Raw genomic sequence first — 25,042 nt, forward strand, 5'->3', positions numbered from 1 at the left:
TAAAAAATTAACTAAATGTGAGTTACAAATTTCAAACTCTGAATGCTAGCTTAAGATATTCAGATTTTAACTAAATTAAATTCCTGTGTATTTAATAGGCAAAATGTGCCTGGGAGATAACCATAAAGGTTGTCATCATACTTACTTAGAGTCTTTCCCAGTAATGTAGAAGAGAGGATAAGCCTCCTAGAAATTAACTATAAATTTGATAATAAATAAACATATTAAACACACCAGTAGAGACAGAAAAAAATAATACCAAGGGTCAACATAAGCTAAATATAAATAATTATAAAAGTTTAATCAAATTACATACTCATTTCTATAAACACCTTAGGAAATGTATGTCTGTCACTTCTTAGAGAGCTTTCGAAAGGTTCACTTACGCTTTTTGCAGATATACTGTATTTAGAAGACGATGATCATCAGCCTTAGGCACTCTCAGCTTTGACTTCTGATTGTAGCAGATGAGAAAATTTATGAATGAAGTCCTATTTGTTTTCACTTGGAATAGGTTTCTTTGGATAAGCCACTATTTTCAAATCAGAGTAGCTCCACAGCAATCAGAAATTCTTTTCTATCTTCTGTCCCTTTTCCTCTGTGGGTCATATGGGTTCTATGAGTAGGCAGGGACATTCTTATTTGGTTTGGCTTGTATTTTCTTGTCTGTCAGTAAATGCATGAATCCCTGTTATATTCTCTTCCTGAGAGAAGTAAGACCAATCATGAAAGAAGGGGAAAATGTATAAATGGACCCAGTAAATAAGAACATGTGGCAAAGTGCAAGGTAAAAGAGCAAGTGAAGTTTATTGGGTTATACATTACATCTATTTTAATGCAAGGGAAATAGACACTTTCAGTAGTTCCTGAGACAATGCTTTGATTATATGAACTTTATTCTTTCTTATTAATATCAGTATAATTTATAGGAGTTGAAGTCAGCATGAATTAAAATTAGAGTGTTGAGGGTGTGTGAGTCCCTGATGTTCAGGAAAGAATGATTCATCTGAGTGTTAAAATTCATGTTACAGAAAAGATCATCACACTTTTCCATAGATATTCAAGTTACTAATCATAAATAAGGTTTTCCTTTATTAACGCCTATTCTTCCAACTTGTTATTAGTGTTAACTGGTTGTAATTGAGAAAAATGGAACTCTAACATTATAGAATGTAGAATGGCAAAGGTTTTTGCCTTTCCTGTTTTTTTTTTTTTTTTTTTTTGGCTAAGCTCTGACATTGGCTCATTTTTAGAATGGCAAAGTTCACAAGAATGAGAACAAATAGAGAGTGAAATGATCTTTTGAAAGAAATGGTAGCTGTGTCATCCCAGAGGCAATTAAATATGATGAACAAATCACCAAAATGTACACAGTACACTTGGGATCAATCTAATCTTAGCAGGGGATTCAACAGCCTGCATTAGATGACAATAATTTGATTATTTTCTTTAAATATATAGTTGGCTCTTAAATTTATCCCCAGGTCTGTGTTAGATATTGATACTTACAAAAATTTAGTTATCAACTGAGATTGTTAAGATAGTAGGAAGTATGAATATGTGAATCTAATCTTATTTTCCTTCAAATCAATTCTTCTGTTTATCCATATTTTGATTGGAATTGTCTTTTTCAAACATTTCTGAGTTTATTTGTATACACTGTTATTTGCAAAGACAATGTGATTTACACTTAGGTGAAAATCTTTAATTTAAAAAACACAAAATTAAATATAACTTTAAAAGTACTATATATTTCTTAAGTAGGCCTATCTTGGAAAAATAATAATAAATTTAAAAAATAATTGTGGTTTGTGCTCTGTTTTGTATTGTTTTTCATGTTGTTTAAGAGATTTGTATTTTTATCCCTATGAGTGAATCTCTGAGGGTGTTCCTGAAGCTTCAAAGCCCAAATACAGTTTTCATCAAAGACTGAAATCCAAACCTGAATGGAAAATTTCATCTTGTCAATTTCTCACATGATTTGTATTTAGTTTACCAAGGACGTTTTAAGTGGCATATGAAATCATTGAAACAATAATTCCTGAAAAAAATGCAATATGCATTATTTGTTCTGTCCTCAATAAGTGACTTTATTTACTCCAATGTTTGGGAAGCCACGTTTCCTTACAGTTTTTCTCAGTCTCTGATATCTTGGGAACAAATATAAAGCCAACCTCATAAAAATGAGGAAACTTATGTTTATATATTCAAGGAGCTTTGGAACTAGAAACTCATTTTAGCCATGATATTGACCAATATTAAGTAAAGTGGAAAGTTTTTTCTTAGATTCTATTCAAGTGAGTTTAATTACAATCTCACAAATGGACCTTGGATGAAGTATCATTTCAAATAAGATTCTTATTAGGCTACAACAACAGAAATAGGAATATAATGTGACCCACATGTCTAGTTTTAAATTTTCTAGAAGGCACACTCAAAAAGTAACAAAAAATGGAATTATTTTTAAAATTTAAACCAATGTGTCCAAAATAGTACCATTCAATATGTAATCAATATTAAAAACTCTTGATGAAATTATTTTTATATCAAGTCTTTGGAATCTATTGAACAGCAGAGGATTAGAGTTTTAAAAAATATTTGTGTTTATTCTTTTTTTTTGCTTGTTTTGATTTTTCTTCCAGTTTTATTGAGATATAATTGACATACAGCACTGTATGAGTTTAAGGTATACAGCATAATGATTTGACTTACGTACATCATGAAATGATTATCACAATAAGTTTAGTGAACATCCTTCATCTCATATAAGATACAAAAGAAAAAGAAAAAAGGTTTTTCCCTTGTGATGAGAACTCAGGGTTTACTCTCTTAACAACTCATATATAAAATACAGCTGCATTTAATTATATTAAGGTTGTTGTACGTTACACCCTTAGTATTTCTTTATCTTATAACTTATCTTGTACCTTTTGACTACTTTCATCAAAAATATATCCAAAAATACATAGAGCTCTTTTCACTATGTCACTGATGCTGTTTATAAATTGGTCACATGACTCTGTTTTCTTTGTTAAGACAAAAAAAGTATAGAAACCATTCATGTAAGAGCAGAAAAAAATTAAAGCTCATTTCTCACTGCTGTTTCTTAACCATTTTCTTTCTTCCTTGGCATGTTTCATACATGTTATACTTCCTTCCCTGAGAAACTTTCTGGGAAATACAATGTACACTCTCTCTTTTCCTTTGATAAAAGATTAGAATGCTTTAAAAGACAAATAATTTAACTTTTTAATAATTATGGTTTCCTAATAAGGTAATTACTTTCCATGGTGATATTCTAGGGAATGGAGGCAAGGAGCTTGCCTTCCTAACAAAGACTATCAGAACCACGTTGGGATTTTTGAAAGTACATATTACCATGTGCTCCTAATATTTTAAGAACCACTTGAGGGGCAGAAGTTGTTTAGAAGTAGGCCTCATTACATTGGGACTTAGTTTGGGGTTCTATCATTAAGAAAGCATGGTAAGAAGAAGGAATTTAGATACAAATAAAACTTTTTTTGCATTTTTTTGATGGGATGGAAATACATAGTACATAGAAAATCTTATGAACACTTATTTTGTTCCTCTCTAACTATCTATCTACCCAAATCCCGTCTTCCCCCAAAGATCCTCCCTCCCCAGACTTGGAAACATCAAGAGCTGGGCTTACATAGGAGTTCACAAACCCATGATTTCTTTTCTTGTCCTTTTCTTTTTTTCCTTTTACATCCTTCTGCTCAATCTTGGTAGATCCCGGATAAGAGATGACCAATAGCTCATGGCTCCCATTCTCACCTTCTCTTTCATTTCTTCAACTTCACTTTCAGTTCTAAGCTTCCCCTCTCTTCTTCTTAAGCTGAAAATGTAATTCACTTCCGCCTGGAGTCATTTCTTAGGTGGAGGGGGTCTTTCTTCAAAACTTAGGTCTAGAAAATGGGTGATATCTGATGAATGGATACTTTACAATGACATTTAATTCTCTCCTCTTACAGTACATGAAGTCATTACCCTGTGCATTATATTCTCTGAAACATTTAAGAGAATAATGTCTTAATGACTAAAGCACTCTCCCTTATGGACCACACTGTTACACTGGGGTCATGTTAGGCACTCCTGTCTTAAACTTTCCCTGGCTCTGAGCTCTCCTCATCAAATTCAGGGATCTAATTCGTTCCACTTGCATGACTATTTTCACTGCAGAGCTGAGTCAAGGGAAGGAGCCGTAGCAGCACCACTCTGATCAATCAGTTCTCCTGAATGTCTTAGATGGGTACACTGTTAGCTGACTTTGTTCCTGATGGTAAATTAACCATTTTTTCCTTAGCCCAAACCATACCTAGCAACAGCAAGAATTATTCATTGCATAATTTATGTTAACACTATTCAAGTTCAGCTGATGTAATTTCTGGTTTCCCAAATGTGCCTTACAACCCTGGTGGCAGGTTGTGATGGTTTTATTTAATGAAAATTCAAAGGCAGAGGTCTTTTCACTGTTTCACTAATACTCTTTATAAGTTGGCCACATGACTCTCAGGTTTTCTTTGTTGTTGTTAAGACAAAAAAAGGTATAGAAACCATTCATCCAAGAGAGAAAAAATTTCTAAATCAAAGCTCATATCTCACTGCCATTATTTAAACATTTTCTCTTCTTTCTTTACTGCCATAAACACAACATACTCCCTTCCCTGAGAAGCCTTCTGGGAAATACACTGTAAGCTTTCTCTTTTCCTGGTTTTTCTCATAAGAAACACTCACTGGGGAGCTTATCTTTTCCATACGTTCTCCTTCCACTTTTGGCCACAAAGTGGTGGTGATGGGGTAAAAACTGTGGGAACTCAACTCAGTCATTTTGCTCTCACTTTTATATACTATACCCAAAGCCAAAGGAGTTGATTTGAGAAACTTCCAGACTCCTTAATGAAGACTCCTTACACCCCTACTAAAAAGGACCTGAATGAGTTTGAAGTCCTTCTACATCTTTGGAGGGGTGTTCCTGTTATGGTTTGAATTGTGTCTTCCCAAAAATTCATGTGTTTAAGTCCTAATCCCCAATACCTCAGGAGGTGACCTTATTTGGAAAAAGAGTAGTTGAAGATGTAATCAGCTCACTTAAGATTAGGTCATACACAGCAATCCCACTACTGGGCATATACCCTGAGAAAACCATAATTCAAAAAGAGTCATGTACCAAAATGTTCATTGCAGCTCTATTTACAGTAGCCTGGAGATGGAAACAACCTAAGCATCCATCATCGGATGAATGGATAAAGAAGATGTGGCACATATATACAATGGAATATTACTCAGCTATAAAAAGAAATGAAATTGAGCTATTTGTAATGAGGTGGATAGACCTAGAGTCTGTCATACAGAGTGAAGTAAGTCAGAAAGAAAAAGACAAATACCGTATGCTAACACATATATATGGAATTTAAGAAAAAAAAATGTCATGAAGAACCTAGGGGTAAGACAAGAATAAAGACACAGACCTACTAGAGAATGGACTTGGGGATATGGGGAGGGGGAAGGGTAAGCTGTGACAAAGCGAGAGAGAGGCATGGACATATATACACTACCAAACGTAAAATAGATAGCTAGTGGGAAGCAGCCGCATAGCACAGGGAGATCAGCTCAGGTGCTTTGTGACCGCCTGGAGGAGTGGGATAAGGAGGGTGGGAGGGAGGGAGACGCAAGAGGGAAGAGATATGGGGACATATGTATATGTATAATTGATTCAGTTTGTTATAAAGCAGAAACTAACACACCATTGTAAAGCAATTATACTCCAATAAAGATGTTAAAAAATAAAAGATTAGGTCATACAGGAGTAGGATATTTGCTTCAGATGTTAATTGTTTTTTAAAGAAATGAAATGTTACAGATACAAATAAAACCTTGTCACCATCGATTCTTTTCTCTTTTCCTCTTGAAAAGTAACCATAATCTTAAAGTCACTGTGTGCCGTTTAGTTTTATTTTTTAAATTAATGTAACAATCATCAAATCAATATTTATTGTTTTACCGTGTACCAGAAATTGTTCCAAGTATTTTACATCATGATGTCAATTCATTAAACTAGCAACTGTGGTATTCTCATCTTACCTATGAGGGAACAATGGTCTTAAGGAATAAGCAGCCATCTGAAGTCACACAGCCCGTGAGAGGTGTGTGACTGGAATTTGAACAGTCTGGCATGTTGGCTCCAGAGATCATACATTTAAATGTTCCCTTACATAGTATGGGCACATAGTACATAGTATGCACCTGTAAACCAATCATGGTACTATCTTAAGTTTTAGATGCTTATATAAATGGTAACATCCTGTAAGCATTCTCATCAACCTGCTTTTCACTTAACATTAATTTGGAGATTTATCCATATTTATACAAATGGCTCTATTTTAGCTATTTCTTAACATGGCCATCAATGTTTCTGAGTGCTGTAGATTTCTACACCCTGGAAAAATGTCCCATGTGATTTAGATTGGGTGAGTAAAGTGAAAATATGAAAAAAGAGATCTTGTAGGACATCAGATTCATTCTCAGACGGAACAGTAGGAGGTGGTACACATAAAATATGAGGATGTGGACATTATTCTATTAAAACTGACCAAATCTACATACACATCTCTTGGAAAGTCTTTGCATATTCTCAGGTACATGAAAAATATATTGAAGAACACTGCTATAGATGATCAGTAAGGTTCGGTATGGTCCAGCAAAGTTGCTAACAATAATCTATATATAAAACTTCAATCAGATGCATAAAGTTATTTACAGTAATGGCTTGTTATGAAGAATATTGTATGTAGTACTCTTGAATTTGGATTTAATTATCTGGCCAATGAATATGCAAACTCAATTTATTGATTCTGTTTTCTTCCATTCGTTTTGCTTCATTATTTATCAATCAATATCAATTTAGAAATATATGCAAAATCATATTTTATATAGAGGATGCTTTTGGAGAGAAAAGAAAGCAGATGAAACAGAACCACTTAGAAGATTAGTATAGTCACTCAGGCAAAGGAAGATTAGACATGTACATATGGACAGTGGGGTTTGAAACTGGAAGATTTGAAAAATGTTTAAAAATAAAAATCAACAAGGGAGAGTGACAAATTGTTTATGGAGAGAGTGCAGGAAGGAGTCATTAATAACTCTTAACCTTGCCAAAGAAATGTATCTGTGAGTCAGAGTTAATAATGCTTTAATGATGAATTGTGGGAGTTTCAAAGAGAGAGAGATTAGTGGAAGATTCATTGTAATGAAATTGACTTTTAAGATGGATAAGTATATTTTTCGTACTTATGAATATTGTTGATCCTATTTTCCTCATCAACAGGAATCATGTATTATTTCTTATGACAAATGGTATCCATTGTATGGAGCTTAGAAAATATGGAAAAATACAGAGAAGGAAACAAAAAATACCAGTATGCCTTAGAGATAACCTGCGATGCATGTGTATGGCTGTATAAGACATTAAAATCATACTGTGAACATATTATTTTAATGTTTAATATTATAAACAATATTATTTTAATTATAAACAAGTATTATTTAATGTTATAAACAATAATACAGTTATATTTTATTATTATAAACATATTTTAATATGGTTGATAACCCAGTTATTTGCCAATCTTCAATTACTGCACATATACAGAATTGAAATTTTGATTTGCTTTTACAAATGGTGCCAAAATGAAGAGTAAATAGCATTTTATACACGCACACACACATACACACACACACACACACACACACAAACACACAAAACGAGTTATAGTAGAATCAGAGAAAAAGCATAAGAAAGGCACAGAGAAATAATAAATATTTAAAGCATGTTAAACAGTATAATTTCCCTTGAGCACAGAGATTTTGAAAGCTAAGAGAAGTTAAGACTGGAAAGAAAAGCTGACATACTATCATGATGACAGATGATGGAATTTGTTCCTCACTTGGTTATAAATATGAAACCAATGTAGTTGCTAAAATATAACTGGGTAAAATGAGCAGTTACCTTGGAGGATTATATAAAGTGAATAAGAGTGGATAAAGGCTGAAAAAAATGAGGCCAGTTAGAACACTGAATAATCAAGGAAATAGGCATGAGAGCTTGAACTAGAATGTTATTTTTAAAGGACGAGAGAAAAAACTGGAAGTGATTAGCATCAGTGAGAGAAAATAATAATGGTTGGATAGATATAAGCAAGAAAGGAATGTGAGGAATCAATGTTTCAAGCCTGGGAAACTTGGTGAATTTTGCTAAGTTTCTGGAGAAGAATTGTATTTAATGGGATAAGATGAAGTGTTCAATTTGGGTTGCAATTTTCTGCTGCCTATCAGCAAACAATAGATAAACCCTAAAGCTGAAGGACATGTGCTTCTGAAGCATAGAAGCATCATTAAAGATAGAAATAGAGACTCATTTAAAAGGAGGGAATGATAAAATTTAAAAAAAGGGGGGAAATAGAAGATTTTAAATTGTTAGGAGTATAGAGAAAAGAGAATATGATCTATGCTAAAACTTAATACATTAAATGTAGGGCGTGAGTAAAGAGAGTTAATCATGGTATAAGGAATACTCACAGAGATAAATGACTTAAATGGTTCTTATATTTTAAGACAAAGTGGTTGGTCAACTCTCACAGATACTGTGAGGAAGTTTTGGAGGAGGAAGGATGGTTGGCCATTATATTCATGGTATATTTTACATTCAGCAAGACTTTCTTGATCAAATCATATGGAGGTGACAGTGAATCAGTGCAGGACTGACACTCAGGTGATCCTCATGAGATTCTTTATCAGAGACACAAGCATATACCAAACTTAGATCCATTTGGGGAACAGTTACTCCACCTGAAGAAGTTAGGGTATTTCCATTTCAAGCCCTTTATTAGTGTTCCATGTTTTGGAGTTTTCTAGAAGAAAACCAATTATAAAAACTAGTTGTTGGGCTTCTCTGGTGGCGCAGTGGTTGAGAGTCCGCCTGCTGATGCAGGGGACACGGGTTCGTGTCCCAGTCCGGGAAGATCCCACATGCCGCAGAGCGGCTAGGCCCGTGAGCCACGGCCGCTGAGCCTGCGAGTCCGGAGCCTGTGCTCCTCAACGGCAGAGGACACAACAGTGAGAGGCCCGCATACTGAAAAAAAAAAAAAAACAATTGTAAATGTTAAGATGCTTTTAGAATGGGCATCTGAAAATAAAATGTAGTTTTGAAAGACTGTCAAATCAATGTAGCTAAATTTGCTTTGCACTGTAAGCTCTGCGCTGTTACTTTATTTCAAGTTAAAAATTATTCTTAAAAAATTCTAAATACCAAGTTTAATAGAATTACTCTAATTATTTGAAAGTTTTAGGCTTTATTTATAATACTTTAATATTATATTTAATTTAAATTTTTGAAGTACATATTAATCATTAGGAAAGTACTGAAGAACACATTAATTTAAAAAAATATTCCAACTTACTACGAACTTGTAATTCGTTATTAGCTCTAAGTCTCCATTATTAACTTATGAGTTTCAATACTGTGAAATCAACGTCACTAACATGGGAGATATTTAGGATGAATGGTTGAATTTTTCTAGATCATAGCTCTAGATGAAAATACAGTAGATTAAAATACAGTGTTAGTAATTAGGAAACTATATTATTTAACAGATAGGGTCACAATATAATATTAAATGTACCTTTACAGTACAACCACTCTAGAAATGGTTTGGCAGATTCTTATAAAGTGAAACCGACACTTACTATAACACCCAGCAATCTAATTTTAAATATTTAACCAAGAAATGAAACTTTACGTTCAAACAAAATCTTTCCATAAATTTCAGAGTAGCTTGATTCATTATCATCAAAACCTGGAAAAGTCCTTTAATGGGTAAATAAATAAACTGTGATAAATCCATGCAATGAAATACTTATTCAGCAATGAAAAGGAGCAAACTGTTGAAACGTGCAACAGCATGAATGAATCTCCAGTACATTATGCTAAGTGAAAAGGCCAGATTCAAAAGGCTACAGCCAACACGGTTCCAATTATATGACATTCTTGAAAATGAAAAAAACTGTAGGAAGAGAAAATATATAAAAACAGATGAGTGATTATTAGGCGTTAGAGGTGGGTGTAGGTGTTAAAACACAAAGAGGCAGAGTGTAATATTTTGGAGAGGTAGAACAGTTGTGTATCTTAACTGTGGTGATGCTACACTTTTGAATACATTTTTCAAAACTCAGAAAACTGTACATCAAAAGGAATGTTTTACTGTATGTAAATTAGACTTAAAAAACTATTTTTCTCTTAAATTAGCCCATCAATTGCTAAAAATTTTCTTTAAGAAAAAAATACTACACTTAAAATATCTACACCAGTGTCTGACTTACTTCATTCAGTATGACAATCTCAGGGTCCATCCACGTCATTGCAAATGGCATTATTTCATTCTTTTTTATGGCTGAGTAATATTCCATTGTATATATGTACTACATCTTCTTTATCCATTCATCCATCAATGGACATTTAGGTTGCTTCCATGTCCTGGCTATTGTAAATAGTGCTGCAATGAACATTGGGGTACATGTGTCTTTTTGAGTGAAGTAAGTCAGACAGAGAAAGACAAATATATGGTATCGTTTATATGTGGAATCTAAAAAAAATGGTACAAATGAATTGATTTACAAAACAGAAATAAGTCACAGATGTAGAAAACAAACTTATGGTTACCAAGGGAGAAGGCAGGGGAGAGATAAATTGGGAGTTTGGGATTGACATATACACACTACTATATATAAAATAGATAACTGATAAGAACCTACTGTATAGCACAGGGAACACTACTCAATACTTTGTAATGGCCTATATGGAAAAGAATCTAAAAAAGAGTGGATATATGTATATGTATAACTGATTAACTTTGCTGTACAGCAGAAACTAACACAACATTGTAAATCAACTATACTCCAATAAAAATTAATTTAAAAAATGATGACTTAAAAAATATCTACATGATGTATCATAAGGTATATGTTTAAATGCCTCTATTTTAACAAGCTCGATTTAATGTTAGCAGATATGTAAAGATTTTAATACTAGTAAATACAAATTTGTGGTCATTATATCAAAGGTAGTAACTATTGTTTAAGGAACCATGATGTGACACAGCAGGAAGTAGAATATTTACAGTTAGAAGGAAATGAATTTACATCCCAGTTCTGATGCATAGTTGCTATATGTCATCAAAAGAACTACGCTGCCTTTCGGGGACTCAGTTTCCTTGGAAATGGGGTTAAAATACTCATGTGCTTTATTTATTATAATAATTAAATGAGATAGTGCTATCCAAGACCCTCAATAAATTTTTTTTGCTAAAAATCATTTCCTCCCTTTTCTGGAAAATTATTTTCTGAAGAAATTTTTAAATCCCATGGGATTGTAATTTATTGGCAATTTTTACATATGTTTTCAAAAAAGGCCTGGAAATATGGGCTAACATATAATATTTATGCCAAAAAGTCACTTGCAGCACACAGTTTGTTCAAATATAATTTAAGTTTCAGTAATAGAAACCTAAATATACTCTTTAAATGACTATACACAATCATAAACAGATTTCTGATCTCAAAAAAATATTTTTCTGAAGCTACATTTTTTTTTATTTTCAGTTATTTATTAAAAGGAAAAGGTCCACTAAATTTGATTAAAGGTCTGCATTGGAAATATATATTTTCTACAGGAAAATACGATTATTTTATGTAATACTTATAGCACTGAATTCAGGGAGTGTGAAATATTTCAAAGAAGGAGAGAAATGGTAGGAGATAAAGTCAAGGAGCTATAAGAAAGAAAGGCTCAGAACATGGTAGACATTGGTGGAAAGGCTCAGAACATGGTAGACATTGGTGGCCATTTTAAGCCATTTGTCTTTATCTCTTTGAGACCCTGGAAGCCAGTGTATTAGAGACATTTCAACAAATGAAAGACACTATTTATTTATTATCACACCAGCTGCCTTGTTACAAGTAGATTGTAGGGGAAGAAGGACAAAAATCAGAAAGGCCAATTAGGAGACTGTTATAATAATTCAGGTGAGAGAAGGTGGTGCCTTGACCAGGAAGGTGTACAAGATTAACCAGTTACTGAGGGGAAATTACATGGACTCAATAGGGAAAAGTTTTGTAGTACTTGATATGGGAGAAAATGTAGGGGAAATGAAGAGAATAGAGAAATATAAGGGATATAAAGATAGGAGTCATGAAAATACTAGATGTTTGCACGTAGATAAGTAACAAAAAGGAAAAATAAGACAAGGGATACTAAGACATATTATGCTCTAAAGGAGAACTAAAAATATGCAGAATGAGTTTCACAGTGAATGTCACTTCAGGAAATCTGCCTACCATAATTAAAACTGATGGACTCTCTTGTCCACAGACATGGCTTCAATCAGGTCCAGCTATCAGAGTGGCATGACTCCCAGTGTTGCCAGATTCATGGGCCATTAGGACCAACCCAAAATGGCTTTGAGGATTATTCTGAGAATATAGAAAGTTGCCAGAAAACAGTAGCAAAGTATGATTTTCCCTGAAGATTTCCAGAGTGAGTTTTGCAAAACTTTTGAATTGCTGTGAAAATATACTGAACAATGTTCTGTTCTGTTTCTGGTTCGAACCCCTTGAGACCTATAGGAATCATTAACAAGGAAAATCGGTGGAGCTTGAAGAAACAATGTACATGGATCCTACTGGTAAAACTAGAACTTGGGAAACTTTGAAACACATAACTGGGAAGGATAGTTGGCTGATGGTGTGGTAGTTATCCCAGTGCTGCAAAGAACTCTTTATTATGAATGTATCGTTCTGGTGAAACAGTTCTGACCGCCAATGGGAAGCTACAGCCTAGAATTCCCCGCAGGTCTCACAGTCAGTAATGAAAGCCCAGAAGCAGCTGCTCTTTGGGAGCTTGAGGAAGAAACTGGCAATGAAGGTGACGTTACTGAATGTTCTTTAGCTGTAAGTATGGATCCAAGTTTGTCAGCAGTACCACATACATTGTGGCAATAACTGTTAACGGAGATGATGCTGAAAATGTAAAACCTAAGCCAAAGCCAGAGGATAGAGAATTTGTGGAAGTAATTTTTTGCTAAAGAACGATCTCTTGAAGAGATTTGATGCTAAAGTGACTGAAGAACATCTGACGGTGGATGTCAGTCTTTTCTTATGCTCTGGCGCTGAAGCATGCAAACGTGAAGCTGTTTGAAGTTCCCTTCCTGTAATTTTAGGTGCAAAGAGCGATGGCCATGTTTTTGTAAATGAGACCACCGGGGCCTCCTTTACTAAGACTTTGTATTCAGCTTAGTTTAATATCGATTTGAAATTAACTTTTCCATACAATATAAGCAACACAGAATGAAAAAAAAAAATCCTCAAGTGGGATGGTAGCTGAAACAATGACAGAACATAAATATTAGTCTCTGAGAAGAAACCAAAAAGATGAAATATTCGAGAAATTATTTGTTGAATCTGGCTCAATGCTAAGCTAGCAGTGAGAACACAGCAGGAATGAGAAGGACGTTGGATGCTAGTAGACAAGGAGGTATATGCTTCTGAAGTGAAAAGGAAGCCAATGGGAATGACAGACACCTGAGTCATTCTAGGATTTTTGCATAAAATAAAGTTGATGAGAGACAGGAACAGGGCTGTACCTCCAGCTTGGGTGTAGGAAAGGTACCCAGAAACCCAGTCATAAGCAGAGAGATATTCTACAGGATGGGAGAATGGAAGAAGTCACTGGTATCTTCTGGAGTTATACAAGAGTAAACACATATTCCAAACATTGTCTTATGTATGGATGCTCTCCAAGCAGTGATTGTCCTTGCTATAAGCAATGATCTAAGAAAACATTTACCTATAACAGGAAGCCTTGAAGACAATTTAGACTTTTGAGAAAGGCACCCTAATTCATAGAGCACTACTTGTGAATGACATCTGGGACTGCCTCTTAGACTTGAAACCTTTTTCTATTAATGTGTTTATCCAACGCAGTATACCAACTTATCAGCCTTAGGTAATTATTGACCATCAGACTCCATTTTTGAACAATTAAATCTCACCTTCTAGGTGCATTTGAACTTTATGTAGTTAATGATTCCTAAAATTGACTGTAAAGCCAGATCAATTTCCTACTGTTTTGAATTCCTAATGTCATATTCAGGTTCCTGCAGGGAGATTGAAATCAGTCAGGATTTCCTAGGCAACAATCTGAAAATAGTTGAAAAGGAGGGCCTTTTTAATATTCTTTAATGTGCTTTACCACACGTAGTGCCAACACCAGTTTGCACCTAAGACTACTTACCCGTGTTCATTTTCCCTGCCGCAACATTTACAACTCCAGTAGGCCTCTTATTTTTTCCAAGGAAGAAGCAGAATAAGCCTCAGGATGATTTCACTTTCTGTGGACACTGGGCCAGGATAATGAACAACATAGAAAGAATAAAACTCCATAGAATCAAATGTTTTCTGTTTGCAGGGTAAACAGGGTTCAATTAAAATTTAATTGAAGTAGATGTTTTGTCTAGCCAAACTCAAATGGACTTTTGGATCAGAAGCAAAATAAGGAATTTCTAGACTCCAGTCTCCCCTCACACACATTTGAAGTATCACTCCCATACAAAATAAATATTTTGTGTTCTAATTCACCTATTTAAGTCTGTGGCCTATTAATAGAGATTTCTGTAATATAAAGAGATTAATGATTTTACTTGGGTAAGCAGATTATAAAAAACAATACTAACTATATGAAATACACTTGAAATAAATTGCCCCTTTTGACATGATTTGAGTACAGCACTAAAAGGATACAGGATCAGACATATCAAGAGTAGCTTTTTAAGTATGTGGCTGTCCTTTACTGTGACATTACTTTGAAGGTAGTATTTCACTGAATCTATGATTCACGACTAATTTATATGCCACTAAGAGCAAGACATTATGATTTTTAATATGACACAATTATTTCTTTTTTCCCTTCTCTTCAATTTTTTGCAATAGTTTGAGAAGGATAGGTATTAACTCTTCTTTATGTGCTTGGTACAATTCCCCTGTGAAGCCATCCAGTCCTTGACTTCTGTTTGTTGGTAGCTTTTTGATTTATTGATTTGACCTATAACTATATCTACTTGTTTAAAACCGATAGTCATTTAAGTTCAAACACATTCTATAAGCTCTACACATTTTTACTTTTCCCTCATATTTTGTGTTTGTGATGTCATATCTTACATCTTCATGTCTATCACTTTATTTATTTTAGTTATAGTTGATCTTACAATCTTTGTCTTCTAACCTTTATACAAGATAATTTAAATGGTTAATTCACAGCATTTACTATATATTTGCCTTTACCTGTAGGATTTTTCCTTCCTATAGTTTCCTATTTCTTGTAGCCTTTTCTCTTTCATTTAAAGAAGACCCTATAACACTTCTTGTAAGTATAGTTTAGTATTGATGAACTCTTAGTTGTTGCTTGTCTAAGAAGCTCTCTACTTCAATTCTGAATGATAACCTTCCAGGGTAGAGTATCCTGGGCTGTATGTTTTTTCCTTTCACCATGTTAAATATATCATTGAACTCCCTTCTGGCGTGAAAAGTTTCTGCTGAAAAATCAGCTCATAGCCTTATTGGGGTTCCCTTGTATGTGACTTCTTTGATGCATTTAGAATCCTCTCTGTAACTTATGCCATTTTAAGTTATAATATGTCTTGGTGTGGCTCTCTTGTTTCAAATTCTCTGTGCTTCCTGTACCTGAATATCTGTTTCCTTCATGTTTAGGAATTTTTCAGCTATAATTTCATCTAATACATTTTCTACTTCTTTCTCTCTTTCTTCTCCTTCTGGGACCCCTATAATGCAAATGTTAGTACGCTTGATGTTGTCCCAGAGGTCCCTTAAACCATTCTCATTTTTTAAAATTTGTTTTTTCTTTTGCTGTTTTGATTGAGTGATTTTTGCTTTGTGAGTTCTTTCTAAGAAATCTTTGCCTTAGCCAAGGTCAAATATTTTTTCTATATTTTCTTAGAAAAGATGTATAGTTTTATGTTCATACTTCGGTTTATAATCCATTTTGTGTTATTTTTTTGTGTGATGTGAGGAATTTGCCATATATCACTTTTTTTAATATGTTGTCAGGATGTTCCAGCAGAATTTCTGGAAAAGGTGGTATTTTCTCCATGCAATTTATTTCACAAATTCTCTGGAAATCAACTGACAGTATATGTAAGGGTATCTTTGTGGGCTGTAATTTCTCTTCCATTGATTGTTGTGCTCTTCCTTTTGTCAATATCCCATTATCTTGTTTATGGTAGCTTATGGCAAGCCTTGAAATTAATAATGACAATCCTCTAAATGTTTTCTTCTATTTCAAAATTACATTGACAAACTTACAAACAAAATTATATTGACAAAACTCCCTTTCCGTATAAAGTTTGGAATCAATTTGCATTGTACAAAGAAAAAAAAGCCTCTGGGATTTTGATTGGGACTGAGTGAAATTGATGAATTCATTTGGGGAAAACTGGCATTTTTCTTGAGAATTTTATCCACAGGAAGGATGTATCTCTTCATTTATGTAGGTTTTTCTTTGATTCTTTTCATCAGTGGTTTATACATTTTTTCATACTGATATTACACATATTTTGTTAAATATATGTCTAAGTGTTCCATGTTTTGTGGTGCCATATTTCTTTATTTTTCTTTTAATATCAATAGCTGTAGAAGTCCTCTCTACCTTTTAATTCCTGATATTGCAATTTGTGTCTTCTCTCTGTTTTCCTTAATCAGTTTAATGTTTCTAATCTTCTCAAAGAACTAAGTTTGGGTTTCATTGATGTTGTCTATGATATTAGTTTTTGTTTGTTTGTTTTCTTATTTGATTGATTTTAACTCTGATCTTCTGCTAGGTCATAGTATATGTGTGAGAGTGTGTAATTGAGTCAATCTAGTCAACAGCTTTTGTTTCATTGTCCTGTGGTTATCTTTCAGTGAACAAGTGTCCTCAAATATTTCTAGCATGACATTGTGCTTATTTTGCAAGCTGGAATACTAGAGGATTTATCTCAAAGTTCATGCTCCTAACCGAGATTTTGCTATTACCAATTTAAATGGTGTTAAATAAAATATAATAGATATAGGAAGGTTAACAATAAAATTGTTGATTTTAATGGTAATACTAAACCTATAAGTAAAATCATGTGGATATAAAATAAAATATTTCTTTTTCAATGAAACCAGGTATCAACTTTTTCCATTAACATGACTTTATTTTTTTATTGAAGTATAGTTGATTTACAATGTTGTGTTAGTTTCTGGTGCATAGCAAGGTGATTAAGTTATACATATATATTACATATATATACATACTTTTTTTCATATTCTTTTCCATTATGGTTTATTACAGGATATTGAATATAGTTCCCTGTGCTACACAGTAGGACCTTGTTGTTTATCTATTTTATATATAGTAGCTTGTATCTGCTAATTCCAAACTCCTATTTTATCCCTCCCCTACCCTCTTTCCCCTTTGGTAACTATAAGTTTGTTTCCTATGTCTGTGAGTCTGTTTCTGTTTGGTATATAAGTTCCTTTGTGTCATAGTTTAGATTCCACATATAAGTGACATCATATGGTATTTGTCTTTCTCTTTCTGACTTACTTCACTTAGTATGATAACCTGTAGGTTCATCCATGTCGCAAATGGCATTATTTCATTCTTTTTTATGGCAGAGTAGTGTTCCATGTGTGTATATACCACATCTTTATCCATTCATCTGTCTATGGACATTTAGAATGCTTCCATATCTTGGCTATTGTAAAATAATGCTGTTTTGAACATTGGGGTACATGTATCTTTTCAAATTATAGTTTTCTCTAGATATATGCCCATGAGTGAGTGGGATTGCTGGATCATATGGTAACTCTGTTTTTAGTTTTTTAAGGCACCTTCATACTGTTCTCCATAGTGGCTGCGCCAATTTACATTCCCCCCAACAGTATAGGAAGGTTTCCTTTACTCCACACCCTCTCCAGCATTTGTTACTTGTAGACATTTTAATAATGGCCACTCTAACCAGTGTGAAGTGGTACATCATTGTAGTTTTGATTTGCGTTTCTCTAATAATTAGCAATGTTGAGCATCTTTTCATGTGCCTGTTGGCCATCTGTATAACATGACTTTAAAGTATCACTTTTTCTTAATACGACTATCAAAGATTGCATAGATGGCACAGCCAGAATAAAGATAAAGGTTTTCACATCTCATTTGTTTAATTTGTATAATATTTGTGAAGTGGCTATTAAAATTTTGTATCAAGCACATTCATCTATATACAAAGGCCATACTTTGTATACATGTGCACGCATACACACACTCACACAAACATCTATACATATATCAAGGCTATAGAGGTTTATTTTAGTGCACAGGTGTGATTTGTAATCATCATATTGACACGATGACCAAATATTACAGTCTCTGCTTACATTATAATACCCATGAAATTTCAATCACATTGAGATTTTACAACTTGAAGTAATTTGAGGAACAAATAGAGCTAAAAATAAATAGGTATTAGGGTTTTAGTTGTTTACATCAGTACCAAAGCATGGGGCCAAAACATCTAAAAATTTTTTCTGACATTGAAAAGTAATTATTTTTCAGTAAGCAACCATGATGCATGTATGACACTAGTGAATGCAGAGTTGGAAGAGAATAAAATTGAATAGAATGAGACTTAGTTTGTGGTGCTGCTCTGAGAAAGTTTCAGCCAGGCTATGGCGAACTCCAGAGAAAGGAATGCCCATTAAAGGAGTTCTGTTTGGGTAGGAATGTCCCAGATATAGTACTTAACTCTTACTCATTATTTAGAAAGTCTGGGGAGGACATAACTCAACATGAGTGCTGTGGTGGTTACCAAAGCTACAACAGCAGTAGGATCTCTGCCAGCTACACGACTCAGGGCAGATTTTTTTGATAGGAGACCTGAGGAGCACACCTCCATTTTTGCCATTAAAAATAACAAGAAAATACTAGAAAATTAACAATTGAATAGACCAAGAAAAACAAAAATATAAAAATATAAATATGTATATGGTTGTTGAATTATTGGTGATGTAAGCCAGAAAAAATAGGCTTAACCTTAGTACATTAATGCTACTTTATTAAAGTGATTCATGAGCCAAAGCCTTATTCAGAATTTGAAATGTGTTCATTGAGTTATTTGTATATTTATCTATTACACAGCTAGGAGATAGAATTTTCAAGCTTTTTATAGAATTTAAAATGCAATTTTTAATGTGTCCAGGGATTTATAATCTGTTCAAAGCTAAATATTATAAACACTTTGGGAATAATTGTATTCTGTTACCAGATATATGGAAGTATCATATTTTTAAAAATGGTAATGCAAAAGAAAAATGTTAGATATTTCATTATCACTAGTGAACAAACTTTAAATCTTAGATACCATAGGTGATACAAATTTTCTAAGAAAAGACTGAAGTTTACTGTGTTTATGATGTAGAAACCATAAACAATTTCTAATGGTGTTGAAAATTTTAAATATAATGTTAACAAGGTGAACGATTTTATAAATCAGCAGAATAACATTTAGGAAAAGTTCTTTTAATCTCTGGATACTATGCAAAGTTTTGAGAGGAAAAAAAGATGAAAAACACTACTGTGGCTCTACTGTAACACAGTAGCTCTCTTTCTTGGAAATTATTCAAAGCAAATATTCAGTGAAAACACAGTGATGTATATGTAAGAATGAAAAACAGGGTGTTTTTTATTAAAGAAAAAGAAAATTCATAGAAATAATTAAATTATAGTAAAGTTTTACCCTGAGATATTTCACATTTTATTTTAATAATTTAACATTTCAATAACAATAAACTATATTTAAGAATTAGGAGAATTCTTGTAATATGTGAATACTAATTGCTTTCAATTTTGTCTCATAATTTGTTTCAGGCACTAAACAAAATTGTTGTTTTGATGATGTGCTGTTTGGTAATGTTAGGAGATATAACAATGTATGGCTGCCTACTTTACTGCTCCCAGAACATGCAGATATTTAAAACTGCCTCCTCAAATGGTTCTGGCTTGTGGGACAAATAAACTCTCACTCGCCATCCCTGTGTCCTTCAAAAATTTCTTGTGGTGCTTTTTCTCCAACAATTTCTTTAACCCAGGCAGAAGAATATTTACTTCGGGTGGCCTTTGTCGGCTCTTTCCATCGCCCCTGGACATTGAGTGTTATATTTCCTGGCTCTTATGCTGAGTTCTCCATACCCTCCCCTCACCACCACCATGACCCTATTGAGCAGGGCATGTGATGGCTGACCCCACAGGGATTGCTCTCTTGTATCCACAGGAAGCTTTCATCCACCCCTTGCCCTGACAAACCGATTGCAACAGAGCAACAGCCTTCACTCTCTGGCTTTACTTCAAAAGCAAGTGGTCAGCCTCTCCTTTGTCCTTTAGAAGTACCCTGTTTTCTGTCTGCTTTGATTTTCACAATAATGAGTCAGGCTCCTAACTTTGGTGTATTCCAAGGACAAGGAACATTTTTCAAGCTCTTTGAGTGACTCCCTGCTCCTTTGATAAGTTTCACCTGGTTTAGAATTTGAGGACTTACCTTCTTCTCTCACAGACAGCAGTGTAGGGACTCTAATTAGGATGACAACCCTCTCCAAATAAAATTATTTACCAATTGCTCTGCTTTAACTCTATCTGACTCCTTAAATCTCTGATATTACCTTGAGGTCCTTGAGGCATGGAAGAGGCTCTGGAAAATTTTGTTGCTTTTCATCAGGGTGAGATGTTCACCTCACACTCATCTTGGTATTATAACATGTACACTATTGAAAATTTAATGAAAACTGAGGAGGAAGTATGATATTCTAATATTATTTCATTTTTCAATAAGTGCCAATCATTGAATAAACATAATATCTGGGAATCATAGAAGAGGAACAGTATAATTTTCCTGGAGGTAGATCATGGGTTTTAATAGTATGAAGAACTGTCAGAAAAATGCTTCTTTGTGATCTTTAAGTCATATATATTTGGAGGTTATTGATGTATATACTAATTAACTGAGTGCTCCCATGTTTTGACTTTCACACCTATTGGTACCTGCGTACTGAATGAATTTTAAAACATCATGATTGACTTCCAAACGTTAAGCCACATTGACTATAACCATACTTTCTGGTTTTATGTTGTATTCAATTAATTCAAAAATAATTTAGCCACAGAGATTATGATATTATGTACCAGTAATTTTATTTACTGCTTAAAAATGGTTGCCCTAGTCAAGAATTCACAGTCCAGATTAATTTAATCAGAAAGACTTCAGTTATTCTCATGTTAATCCACACCAGTAACTTTACTACAATTAAATTTTCATTGGTTGTATTAATAACTTGTTAGCTAATGAAAATTAGAAATTGGCTTTCTGAAGAAGTTGGTAAATTCAATACATGTTAACTGGCTTACATATTTTAGAGACACCCTCCCCCTCCCCCAGCATTAATGGGCCTAAAAATCTGGTCAGCCTTGTATATGTCTGATATGTTCCGGCATCAATATCCAGTCTTGATTGTTAAAGGACATGGTACAAAGAGTTTGGGTTTCCAAAACCTGCCCCTGAAATATAGTCCATTTGCCTTAGCTAATCTTTCAAGAAAAGTGTTTTAAAAACACCCAAAGCCAAGATTCCCTAAACCCACAGAATAGGTTGCTTGAGGTTTGGTTTCTACTTGCTAGTAAATATCTCTGTGGTGGAATTAGGTCAAAGAGGCCATTTGACTAACACCTTTCAAGTTTTTAGAGACTATCTTGCTATCACCTATTTCCAACTATTGGAGATCTATATGTAGTCTAGCTCAAAACAGCAGTGGGAGGGAAAGATGAAGGAGTTGTGGGAGGGGGAGTGTCTGGAAAGGCTCACCGATGAGATGGTATTTTAACTAAGTATTAAAAGTGAGTAAGATTTTGCCAGTTGACTGGGACATATAAGAAAAAACTATTTAGTATGTCTAATGTTTCTATGTAGAATTGTTCAGGGAATGTGGTTTATTCAGGAAAGTAAACTATGGCTGAAATTTAAGGATTTTAAGATAAAAGTACATGCAGGGGCTGGGTTATAAAAAGGTCTATATGGTATACTTAAGTGTTTTTAAAACTTTTTGCAACTTGTGGAAAATACATTTTTTTATTATATGACCTCACACACACACACACACACACTGAAACAAAAATGTTACAAAATAATACTTACATTTTACTAGTTTCTATGTACTCTAATATTTTATTTACTTTTTTCTGAAATATTCTATTCCATTTTATTTTATTGAAATGTTGATATTGAAACCAGTGGATTTCTTTCTTGACACACCAATGGAACATAACCCACTTTAACAAACATTGCCCTAGAGAACTTAACCAACGTCCTAGGTGTCCAAGTAGTGCAGTCAGGAGGGGTAACCCAGCAGCTGGTGAACAGCACATGAGCTGAGTCAGGGGGGTCTGCACTTGTCCTTGCCCAGAACCGCACTGCACGACACTCGCACATGCCAAAGGGAGAGCAATATTAAATAGCAAATATGAAAATCCGTGACAGGCTGAGAGAGAGTCTGTGGAAGAAAGGAAATTGTAGTACCTTTAAGAGCACTTTTTTCCTGCTTTTTGAACAAAAAGTACCACATTTGCAATTTTCATTTGGTCCCCAAGTTGTTTCCCTTTGTGCAAAAAGCACTGTCCAATAGAAATATTGTGCAAGCCACATATGTAATTTAAAATTTTCTACTAGAAACACTTAAAAATATAAAAAAGAACATGTAAACATATTTTAATATGTTTATTTAACCCAATATATCCAAAATATTAGCAAATCAATTAATAATTAAAATATTAATGGAATATTTTAGTTTTTTATTCCCTCCAAGTGTTTTAGATGTGGTATATGTTATACTTACAGATCATCTTAATTTGAACTAGCCACATTTAGAGTAGTAAGTCACATGGCATTTGTCATCACCATATTGGGCAGTGTGGCTCTAAAAGTGGGGAGGGCTTCCCTGGTGGCGCAGCGGTTGAGAGTCCGCCTGCCAATGCAGGGGACATGGGTTCGTGCCCCGGTCCGGGAAGATTCCACATGCCGCGGAGAGGCTGGGCCCGTGAGACATGGCCGCTGAGCCTGCGCATCCGGAGCCTGCGCATCCGGAGCCTGTGCTCCGCGGCGGGAGAGGCCACAACAGTGAGAGGCCCGCGTACTGTAAATAAATAAATAAATAAATAAATAAGTGGGGAATACGGGAAAGTTTCATGCCACTGTTTATGAGGTCCAATTTGACTTTTAGGAAGATCTCACTCTTTTAGTAACGCAGAGAATGAAGTAGATTGTGAGACTGGAGGTAGGGAGAATCAAACATTAGCTTTTTGGATTGGGGGAAGGGCATATTTGAGATGTATATGGGTAGAATTATCAGGACTTGGACACAGATTACATGTGTTTAGTGGTAATGGTAAAGAGGAAACAGAGAAAAGAAAGGGATTAGAATGATTGCAAGGTTTGTGAACTTGGTGATTGGGTGGATGGTGGTGCCACGCTAGATAATGTATCCAGGATGAGAGCCACAGTATACTTTCAATCCTTTTTTTTAAGTTGACTTATTAAATTCTGTTGTTATCAAAGTGGCCTGAGATACTCCTTGATTTAATAATGTTCTAATGGAGCTTATCTTGGGAAACACACTGGTGATTTAGAATTGAAAAAAACCTTATAAGTTGTTTGACCCAGTGGATTCTGCCTAAGATAAACTCTGGAGGTTGGATTCAGGGCCAGTCCTGTGGGCGGTAGAAGATGGCAACCACTAGAATAACCAGCTTTTTAATGAATGTATAAGAAAACTGACCTAGTGAAATTGGCTAATTTTCTCAAATCCTCTCTAGTTAGGCACAAACTAGAATTAAACACGACTAGTGTTTTTCTTTTTTAAGACTTAGGACTTTCCTCAAAACTTTATTCTCTGTATCTTGGCTTTACCTTATACTTTTAAAGTGAGATTATTTGGTCAAAATTCCCCCAGTTTCACTTTAAAAGCTCTACACTTTCACCTTTTCAGTCTTCCTTCGATTCTCTCTGCAAGATGTGCCCTACTATTTGTGAGGACTAATATCTTGCCCATTCTCTGGCTTTTACCTGCTTTCCGTTCTTCCTAGATCAATGTGTTGTTCCATTTACTTTTTGAGATCAATATTTTGAGATGCCAGCATGTACCCTGTAAAAACTCCTCTTGGTTATTTATATTACTCCATATCTTTGTTTAAAGGCTGAATTTCTATACTGAGTTGGTCAAGGTGGAAAAAGGAATGGAGAATGATCTTTAGCTTTGGGTAAAATACATATGAACCTGTTCTGAATAGTTCAGTTTTTCTACTTCAAAAATACATTTGCCCCAGTGGATTAATCAGTACCAAACATCCAGTATGCAATAACAACTTAAAATACTACAGAGAAGTAGTATTGACACATATTTGTTAGAGAGCCAACTGTGTGTGTGAGAGAGTGCATATACTTGTGTGTATACTTGTGTGTAAATGGATTTTTCTGTATTATTTAGCTCTATTTAATGTGATAGAGAAAATGTAGAGTGAAATATGAGTAAGGATAAACACTAATAGAGACATTAGAGAATGTCTATATGATGCAAATTTTTGCATTAAGTGAATTTAAGTTTTGAACAGACTATTATGTAAACTCAGTATATTCTTTCAGGCATACTGGAAGCTAATACACTTTCTGAGTCATTGAAAATCTAAAAACATTTTTATCTTGTTAGTCCACTTAAGCATTTAGTAAGGAATCATAGATTCAACTTAATTTTCCAAAAATCTTTTGTAGCCATTGCTCTGTTGTCATCAGCTAAAACAATTGTCTTCTATCAAACTTAATTTAGCAGTAGCAGCGGAAGG

At 34.2% G+C, this 25,042-nt stretch overlaps 1 protein-coding gene and 1 pseudogene across 2 annotated transcripts in view; both read left to right on the forward strand.

The window, feature by feature from the left end:
• Positions 1-25,042, forward strand: part of LOC307191693 (uncharacterized protein) — a 509,460-nt gene that overhangs the window by 270,431 nt on the left and 213,987 nt on the right. The window lies entirely within an intron of this gene.
• Positions 12,895-14,194, forward strand: LOC307191785 (ADP-sugar pyrophosphatase-like; annotated as a pseudogene). The gene has a single exon. The product of its transcript is annotated as an ADP-sugar pyrophosphatase-like (transcript).

The sequence above is a fragment of the Stenella coeruleoalba genome (genome assembly GCF_951394435.1).
Source record: "Stenella coeruleoalba genome assembly, chromosome: 9".
In the NCBI taxonomy this organism is placed as follows: Eukaryota; Metazoa; Chordata; class Mammalia; order Artiodactyla; family Delphinidae; genus Stenella; species Stenella coeruleoalba.